Genomic DNA, 10,717 nt, shown 5'->3' with positions numbered 1-10,717 from the left:
TCCTTTTACCTATCAGTTTTCAGAATAATGAGTTCTCTAGCATCTTCCAAAGGTGATTAGTTAGTTAAAATTTCTTATTTACCAGTGGGGAGAGGGAAGGCAGGAGAGGCAAATAAAGGTATGGGGTTAAGAGATACAAACTACTATGTATAGAATAAATAAACAAGGTTATATTGTATAGCACATGGAAATATAGCCATTATTTTGTAATAACTTTTTAAAAAATTTTTATTGGAGTATAGTTCATTTACAATGTTGTGTTAGTTTCAGGTGTACAGCAAAGTGAATCAGTTCTACATATATATATATATCCAATCTTTTTTTTTTTTTTTAGATTCTTTTCCCATATAGGCCATTACAGAGTATTGAATAGAGTTCCCTGTGCTATACAGCAGGTTCTTATTAGTTATCTGTTTTATATATAGTAGTGTGTATGTGTCAATCCCAGTCTCCCAATTTATCCTCCCTGCCATCCCTCCCCTTATCCGCTGGTAGCCATAAGTTTGTTTTCTACATCCATGACTCTACTTCTGTTTTGTAAATAAGTTCAGTTGTACCCTTTTTTTTTAGATTCCACATATAAGCGATATCGTATGATATTTGTCTTTCTGTGGCTGACTTACTTCACTCAGTATGACAATCTCTAAGTCCATCCACGTTGCTGCAAATGGCATTATTTTGTTCTCTTTATGACTGAGTAATATTCCACTGTATATACATACCACATCTTTATCCATTCCTCAATTGATGGACATTTAGGTTGCTTCCATATCCTGGCTATTGTAAATAGTTCTGCAATGAACATTGGTGTGCATGTATTTTTTTGAATTATGGTTTTCTCCAGGTATATGCCCAGGAGTGGGATTGCTGGGTCATATGGTAGTTCTATTTTTAGTTTTTTAAGGAACCTCCATACTGTTCTCCATAGTGGCTGTACCAATTTACATTCCCACCAACAGTGTAGAAGGGTTCCCTTTTCTCCACACCCTCTCCAGCATTTATTGTTTGTAGATTTTTTGATGATGGCCATTTTGACCAGTGTGAGGTGATATCTCATTGTAGTTTTGATTTGCATTTCTCTAATGATTAATGATGTTGAGCATTCTTTCATGTGCTTGTTGGCAATCTGTATATCTTCTTTGGAGAAATTTCTATTTAGGTCTTCTGCCCATTTTTGGATTGGTTTGTTTGCTTTTTGTTACTGAGCTGCATGAGCTGCTTGTAAATTTTGGAGATTAATCCTTTGTCAGTTGCTTCATTTGCAAGTATTTTCTCCCATTCTGAGGGTTGTCTTTTGGTCTTGTTTATGGTTTCCTTTGCTGTGCAAAAGCTTTTAAGTTTCATTAGGTCCCATTTGTTTATTTTTGTTTTTATTTCCATTTCTCTAAATGGAGTATAATCTATAAAATGTTGAATCCCTATGTTGTACACCTGAAACTAACATAATATTGCAAATCAACTACACTTCAATTAAAAACAAAAAAAACAACAAACCAAAAAACCATACTCATTTGCAGATCAGTATTGAAGTGTGAGCTCTGTTCCAGGCATGGATACAGGTGTTTCTCTTTAAAGGAGTTATTAAGTCCTAAAAGTTCCTTCATTTCATTTTCAGCAACAGAGAGTGAGCATGCTGTCTTCACTGGTCACTATCTGAGGGTGCTGGAGACTTCTGAGCCCCACATTCTCAGTATAGGTTGGCTGCTTTGACCTAAATGAGCCTCACTCAAGAGACAGCAGGACCTAACCTGGCTGATAGTGTAGGTGAGAACACCTAGTTCATGAAATGATAGGGAAACCAGTCAAATAATCATTATTTCTCTACTTTCAAACAGAAACTGAGAATCACTGACATAATTTTGGTTCATTAAAGGTTTAAAAAAATATTTTTCAATATGAACTCATGGATTCTAACATATATGATATATCTCCTTCTATTGAAATTATTCATTTTTATGCTCAAATTGTTCCATCTTTGGCTTGTAGGAGCCAGTTTGGCTCCTCAATCATTTTGGCATAGCCCTAGTATTCTTTGTCTGCTTCCTTGCATTTTGGTATGACAAGATGTCCCAGACTCACAAAAAAGGGTCTTTTGACTTAGCAAGGCAATTTAGGGAAGCAATGTGGTCTACTTTGAATTTTAGGGTGTATGGGTTTTAGAATAATTTTCTTTATTTTCTAGAATTGCTATTTTACAAAATATTTAAACTGTTTGAAAGAATCCTTACAATGACACTATTATCTTTAAAAAGATTTTTATAAACAAAGGATATTTAAAGAAAGGTGGGATGAGGAAGGAAAGCAAAGAGAATAAAAAGGCACTAGTTTGAAGTACAACATCTGGCCTGAGATCTGTTCCAAGTAAACTTCAGATTCTTGGGTATCCCTTTGAGCAGACTTTAGAAGTGTGAATGAAATATGGCTAAACATTACTTTTGTTTTCAAAAATTATAGTCCTTCTCTGCACACTGATGTCTTACCAATGGCCAGTTTCCTGCTCTTCTAAAGCAACCTCTAAACCTTTTTCTCTCTCCCCTTCACCCCTGCCATAGCACCCCACACAGCAGCTTCCCATTGAGAGCAGAGGTATTTGAATAAAGATTTGTTCTCTTCATGGCATTTGACAAAGTAATACTTTTGTTGCAGTTAGTTTATATGAAGTTAGATATTATTGATCTGGCATTTGTGAAAAGTTTGAACCCTGATTTGGAATAGATATATTGACTACTGGTAAAGTGTTGTTCTAGGGCACTCACTGCCTATTTCAGTAAATTATTTGTTTCATATTCCTAATTTGATATTTATAATATGTGTTACTTTTAATTTCTATGTTTATAGCAAAACACATTGGATTTAGAGATGGACCTGAATTTGAGTCCCTGCACAGCCACTCAGTAGTTTATGACCTTTCTCAAGTTGTTGCTTAATCTTTCTAAGCCTCAGAGATGGGTTTGTAGTGAGAATTAAATGAGAATACAGTAAGTCCCCTACATACGAACCTTCAAGTTGTGAACTTTCAGCGATGCAAACGTGTGTTCGCATGTTGAATCACTTAAGTTAGTTCATGTCTGGTGTACATTGTCACATGCATGCATCCTCTACAAGTGGTTGTGTTTTCATATACTGTACAGTACTGTATAGAGTACAGTAGTACAGTATCTTTATTTCAATCCCGGGATGTCCAGAAGCAAGCGTAAAAGCAGCAGTGATGTAGCTGGTACAGTACTAAACAGACATCACTGGATCGGTTTTTCAAGAGGGTAGATAGAATTGAATCTAGCAAGGAACCAGAACCTGTGCCATCAGCGTCAGGCGTGAGTGAAATTGCAGCTTGCCCTCTGTCTCGCATTGCTGACGATCCTTCAGCTCTACCATCTCCCACCTCCTCTCCCTCTTCCAGTCAGTAACTCTCCTTGCCTGTTCACTCGATGCCAGGCCCTGTATGCCAGCTGTTGTACTGTACTACTATACTTGTCAAGGTACTGTACTGTAAAATTAAAAATGTTTTCTGTATTTTTTGTGTTTGTTTTTTGTGTGAAAATTATTATAAACCTACTACAGTACAGTACTACATAGCCGATTGTGTTAGTTGAGTACCTAGGCTAATTTGTTGGACTTAGGAACAAATTGGACTTATGAACGTGCTCTCAGAATGGAGCTCCTTCATATGTAGGGGACTTACTAATGCATTTGGGCAATTTGGTATACTGACAGAGTTTAGTTTCAGGTTCAAATTCAAGCTCTGCCATTTAACGTGGGGACCTTAGGCAAATTACTTACGCTTTTATTTTCTTCATTAAAAAAATGTATATAGGGGCCTCCCTGGTGGCGCAGTGGTTGAGAGTCCGCCTGCTGATGCAGGGGATACGGGTTCGTGCCCCGGTCTGGGAGGATCCCATACGCCGCGGAGCGGCTGGGCCCGTGAGCCATGGCCGCTGAGCTTGTGCATCCAGAGCCTGTGCTCCGCAACGGGAGAGGCCACAACAGTGAGAGGCCCGCGTACCGCAAAAAAAAAAAAAAAAAAAAAAAAAAAATGTATATAATGTCTATGCCAGAGATATCGCAAGAATTATATGGGATATATAACCAAACTAAAATACTTAACCCATCACCTGACATATTTTAGTATGATAATTTTAACTTTTGTTATACATTCTAAAAGGTCTTTTAACATGAAAGTATCTTAATAAAATGAAAGCAGATGCTGAATTTTCAAATTTGTAAAACATGCCCGTTGATTTGGGCATTTTGTTATCTGTATTAGAAGAACATCAGGCAATATCACAAGATATTCCTTTAACCTTCACATTATCTGAAGGTTATCTGGAGTGGGGAATGGACAAGAGAAAGAAGAGGAACATCAATTGATGCACAGTTCTTTTTTTTTTTCCTTTGGCTGCGACTTGCGGCTTGTGGGATCTTAGTTCCCCAACCAGTGATCGAACCCGTGCCCTCAGCAGTGAAAGAGCAGAGTCCCAACCACTGGACCGCCAGGGAATTCTCTGCACAGTTATTATCATATTTTTTAATATTTATTTATTTGGCAGTGCCGGGTCTTAGTTGCGGCATGAGGGATCTGTTTTAGTTGCGGCACCTGGGATCTCTTTTTTTAAAATAAATTTATTTATTTTATTTTATTTATTTCTTTTTGGCTGCGTTGGGTCTTCATTGCTGCATGCGGTCTTTCTCTAGTTGTAGTGAGTGGGGGCTACTTTTCGTTGTGGTGCGCAGACTTCTTATTGCGGTGGCTTCTCTTGTTGCGGAGCACGGGCTCGAGGCACGCAGGCTCAGTAGTTGTGGCTTGCGGGCTCTAGAGTGCAGGCTCAGTAGTTGTGGCACATGGGCTTAGTTGCACTGCAGCATGTGAGATCTTCCCAGACCAGGGCTCGAACCCGTGTCCCCTGCATTGGCAGGCGGATTCTTAACCACTGTGCCACCAGGGAAGTCTCTGGGATCTTTTTTAGTTGCGGTGTGCGGGATCTTTAGTTGTGGCATGCTGGATCTTAGTTGTGGCATGCTGGATCTTGGTCGTGGCATGTGGGATCTAATTCCCTGACCAGGGATTGAACCTGGGCCCCCTGCATTGGGAGCTCGGAGTCCTGGCCACGGGACCACCAGGGTAGTCCCTGCCCAGTTATTCTTGCTTGGAAGACTTGACTGTAAGGATACTTCCAAGACTTGAATGATTTTATTTTCCTTCTTAAGAATTGCATGTACTGTTTTTTTGTTTACTTGTTAAAAGATTGAGATATAGTTGATGTACAGTATTATATAAGTTACAGGTGTACAGCACAGTAATTCACTTTTTTTTTGTTTTTTGCTGTACACAGGCCTCTCACTGCTGTGGCCTCTCCCATTGCGGAGCACAGGCTCCGGGCGCGCAGGCCAAGCGGCCATGGCTCATGGGCCCAGCCGCTTCGTGGCATGTGGGATCCTCCCGGACCGGGGCACGAACCCATGTCCCCTGCATCGGCAGGCAGACTCTCAACCACTACGCCACCAGGGAAGCCCCACAATTTTTAAAGGTTATATTCCATTTATAGTTATAAAATATTGGCTATCTTCCCTATATTGTACAATATATCCTTGTAGCTTGTTTATTTTATACATAATAGTTTATACCTCTTAATGCCCTACCCCTGTCGTGCCCCTCCCCCTTCCCTCTCCCCACTGATAACCACTAGTTTGTTCTCTATCTGTGAATCTGTTTCCTTTTTGTTATATTCACTAGTTTGTTTTATTTTTTAGATTCCACTTATAAGTGATATTATATAGTATTTGTTTTTCTCTGTATGACATATTTCACTTACCATAATACCCTCCAAGTCCATCCACGTTGTTGCAAATGGCAAAAATTCTTTTTTATGGCTGAGTAGTATTCCATTGTGTGTGTGTGTGTGTGTGTGTGTGTGTATATATATATATATATATATATACACCACATCTTCTTTATCCATTCATCTGCTGATGGACACTTAGGCTGCTTCCATATCTTGGCAACTGTAAATAACGCTGCTGTAAACATTGAGGTTTACTAATCTTTTCAAATTAGTGTCTTTGTTTTATTCAGATATATACCCAGGAGTGGAAGTGCTGGGTCATATGGTAGTTCTGTTTTTAGTTTTTTGGGAAACATACTGTTTTCCACAGTGGTTGCTCCAGTTTACGTTCCCACCAACAGTGTATGAGAGTTCTCTTTTCTCCATATCTTTGCCAACATTTGTTATTTGTGGTCTTTTTGATGACAGCCATCCTGTCAGGTGTGAGGTGATATCTCATTGTAGTTTTAATTTGCAATTCTCTGATGATTAATGACATTGAGCATCTTTTCATGTGCCTGTTGGTCATCAGTATGTCTTCTCTGAAATGTCTATTCATGTCTTCTGCTCATTTTTTAATTGGGTTGTTTGTTTCTTGATGTTGAGTTCTATTAGCTGTTTATATATTTTGGATATTAATCCTTTATCAGTCATATCATATGCAAATATTTTCTCCCATTCAGTAGGTTGTTGATGATTTCCTTTGCTCTGCAAAAGCTTTTAAGTCTGATTGGCCCCACTTGTTTATTTTGCTTTTATTTCCTTTGCTTTAAGAAATAGACCCCAAAAATATTGCTATAATTTATGTCAAAGAGTATTCTAGCATGTGCTAGAAAGCATGTTTTAGTTTTTAAAACAAAAGATATATAGCCTATTGTCCTTTTGGGTTTTTTTGGCTATGCCGTGGGGCTTGTGGAATCTTAGTTCCCCGACCAGGGATGGAACCCCAGGCCATGGTAGTGAAAGCCCTGACTCCTAACCCCTGGACCACCAGGGAACTCCCTGTCCTTTTTTATAGTCACCATTTTGATGTCAGTTTTAATATTTTGAAGGTGGGATTAGTGAATCAGTATCTCCAAATGCTATGTTGGGTATACTATCAAACACAGTAAGCTGAATCATAATTTATGGATTTCTTTATTGCTTGAGGATTTGGCATTTCCTAAACAGAACTTCTCAAATCTGTTGTAAGCTCAAGTACATCTGAAAAAAATCAGATTCAATGAATTGAAAAGGGGAGGAAGAACATATTAGGTAAGTAGGTAATTGACCATGAGGTAATGGCTTGGATAAGTAATTTTTATGTTGTTTTCTTATTATTATAACGTCATCAAGTATTAATACTATAGGTATTCACATCTTATTACTCAGTTGTGGTAAGCCAGCCTCCCATATGGCTCCTAGTGATCCTCACCTCCCGGTATTATGTCCTTATGTTGTCCCCTCCTACATTGTACATGGTAAAATGTGTAGCCAATAGGATATTGCAGAAATGATGATGTGTGATTTCTTTTTTAAAATTTAATTAATTAATTAATTTATTTATTTATTTTTGGCTGCGTTGGGTCTTTGTTGCTGTGTGCAGGCTTTCTAGTTGTGGCGCACGGGCTTCTCATTGCGGTGGCTTCTCTCGTTGCGGAGCACAGGCTCTAGGCACATGGGCTTCAGTAGTTGTGGCATGTGGGCTCAGTAGTTGTGGCTCGTGGGCTCAGTAGTTGTGGCACATGGGATTAGTTGCTCTCTGGCATGTGGGATCTTCCTGGACCAGGGATCGAACCCATGTTCCCTGCATTGGCAGGCAGATTCTTAACCACTGCACCACCAGGGATGTCCCGATGTGTGATTTTTGAGTCTAGGACATAATGGACTGCATTTAGCATTGCTCCCTTGGATCACTTGGTCTGGGGGAAGCCATCTGTCATATCATTAGAACATAGAAACTCTCCTATTGAGAGATCCACATGGTTAAGAATTGAGCCATCCTACCAACAGTCAGTGTCAACTTGCCATCTTGGAAGCAGATCTTCCAGCCCCAGTCAAGCCTACAAATAACTGCAGCCCAAGCCAATATCTTGATTGCAATTGCATGAGAGATCCTGAGCTAGAACCACCCAGCTAAGCCATTTCTGAATTCCTTACCCACATAAATGGTGTGAGATAATAAATGATTATTACTATTTTAAGACAAAGTTTTGGGTAATTTGTTATGCAACACTAGATAATCAGTACACTGATTGTACATGATTGTTAGGTTATACTAAGTACTCATGTACCTAAGGAATAACCAACTCCTAAGATTTCCCTTTCAAAATGATGTTAAGACACAACTATACCGATAAGGACATTGGCAACTATCATTATCTTCAACTAACTCCCCCCTACCCCCCGCTGCAGACTTTCCATCATGCAAGCCTGGCAAAACACTAATTCTGGGCTAATTTTGGCTCTCTTTTACTCCAGGGCTGCTAAATGCTATTGGAGAAAAATGCTTAACTGTGCCATTTGCCACTATAAATTCCTGCTTTGCAACCACAGCTGGATCCCCAACACTATCTTAGTAGTATCCTTAGTCAGCTCTCATGCCATTCTTTATTTAGGTTAGTTCAGATTTCCACTCTCCACTCTCCTTAGATACTTAGATGACCACATGCTCTCTCTCAGCAGACCACCTTTCTTCTTGACAGAGAAAATAGCTTATCTGCATTCATCCTTTCCTCCTATTACAATGGAGGAAATATTCCTCTTACTTGTCTCTAGTTTATCCCTCTTTGGATCCCACCGTACTTTTTCCTCAGAAATTATCCTCTCTCCTGTATCTGAAACCTCTCTCAGTAGGATCCTTCTCACTAGCTTTTAAACACAATCAATTTAGTTAAATCTAATATTTATTACACAAGCTATTATGAAGTATTGGTTAACAGTGTGATAACATTTGAAATGGGTTACTGGTTGTATATCAGTGTAAAAAGTTTTGGATTCAGATTGATATTCTAGCTTCAGCTCTGTCAGAAACTCCCTATGTGACACTGAGCCATGTTCTCTGGCTTTAGTTTCCTAATGAGTCAAATAAGAATGATATCTCTGGGAGAAAGCCATCTGAGTGAAATCATAAATGCCAAGGGCTTAATACCTAGATCAGAAATGCAGAGGTTGGGGCTTCCCTGGTGGAGCAGTGGTTAAGAATCTGCCTGCCAGTGCAGGGGACAGGGGTTCGAGCTCTGGTCCGGGAAGATCCCACACGCCGCGGAGCAACTAAGCCCGTGCGCCACAACTACTGAGCCTGCGCTCTAGAGCCCGTTCTCCGCAACACGAGAAGCCACCGCAATGAGAAGCCTGCACACCGCAACAAAGACCCAATGCAGCCAAAAATAAATAAAATAAATAAATTAAAAAAAAAGAAAACGTTAAACAAAAAAGAAATGCAGAGGTCTCCTAGTTTTACAGTTGAGGTTTATACTTGTGATTATGCCAGGTAGCATCTCATGAACATCAAAGTAAAGCATGGTTTTGATTAGGAATGAAACTTAGGGTATGACCTGTGATTTTTTTTTTTTTTTTTTTTTTTTTTTTTGCGTTACGCGGGCCTCTCACTGTTGTGGCCTCTCCCGTTGCGGAGCACAGGCTCCGGACGCGCAGGCTCAGCGGCCATGGCTCACGGGCCCAGCGCTCCGCGGCATGTGGGATCTTCCCGGACCGGGGCACGAATCCATGTCCCCTGCATCGGCAGGCGGACTCTCAACCACTGCGCCACCAGGGAAGCCCCTGTGATTTTTTTTTTTAGAGTTTTCTTAACTACTATACATTGCCTGATCTACCTTGTGCTTCAGGACACAAGTCTCTTAAATATCTTGGGAGGCTACTTAATTATTGAAGGAGCTTAGTTTAATCTCCTTTTGTTATAACTGCAAAGCATATCCAGTATTGATGAAATAATAATGAGTACATTGGGTCATTTTTTTTTTTTTTTTTTTTTACTAAATTGCATCTCTGACTTTATTACTTCTTTTTTTTTTAATTAGTTTCTGCTTTATAACAAAGTGAATCAGTCATACATATACATCTGTTCCCACATCCCTTCCCTCATGCATCTCCCTCCCTCCCACCCTCCTCATCCCACCCCTCCAGGCGGTCACAAAGCACCAAGCTGATCTCCCTGTGCTCTGCGGCTGCTTCATTGGGTCATCTTAAGTCCATCAAAATACAAAATTAAAATGATAGAGACAGGAAAGGAGCTTGGAAGAATAACTATGTGAATACATGCCCAAAGTATTGATTTATTAAATTAATTAAATATCCTCTTCAGATTAAAGGTATTACATTACAAAATAACACAATCCAGTTATCTATTCTATTTAAAAAATCACCAAAACCTTAGTGACTTAAAATAACAATGCTTTTTCAACATCTTTATTGGAGTATAATTTCTCTACAATGGTGCTTTAGCTTCTGCTTTATAACAAAGTGAATCAGCCATACATATACACATATCCCCATATCCCCTTCTCTCTTGCGGCTCCCTCCCACCCTCCCTATCCCACCCCTCTAGGTGGACACAAAGCACTGAGCTGATCTCCCTGTGCTATGCGGCTGCTTCCCACTAGCTATCTATTTTACATTTGGCTCAGCTGGTGATGGTGGGCATCTCTCTTCTTGAAGTGTCACGGCTTCCCTATGCAAGCTAGTTTGGACTTCCTCAGAGCATACAGCCTCAGGACAGTCCATCTACTTACTTCGTGGCTCAGAAAGCCTGTGCAAACCTTCCAGCAAAAAAAAAATAAAGCTGTGTCACCTCAGAAGTCATACAGGATCATTTCATACACTGCCACATTCTCTTGGTTATATGTGAATCACAGGACCACCCAGATTCAAGGGGAGGGGAATTAGATTCTACCTATTGA

This window comes from Hyperoodon ampullatus (assembly GCF_949752795.1).
Source record: "Hyperoodon ampullatus genome assembly, chromosome: 4".
NCBI classification, from domain to species: domain Eukaryota; kingdom Metazoa; phylum Chordata; class Mammalia; order Artiodactyla; family Ziphiidae; genus Hyperoodon; species Hyperoodon ampullatus.
Note: the sequence above shows the minus strand (reverse complement) of the source record.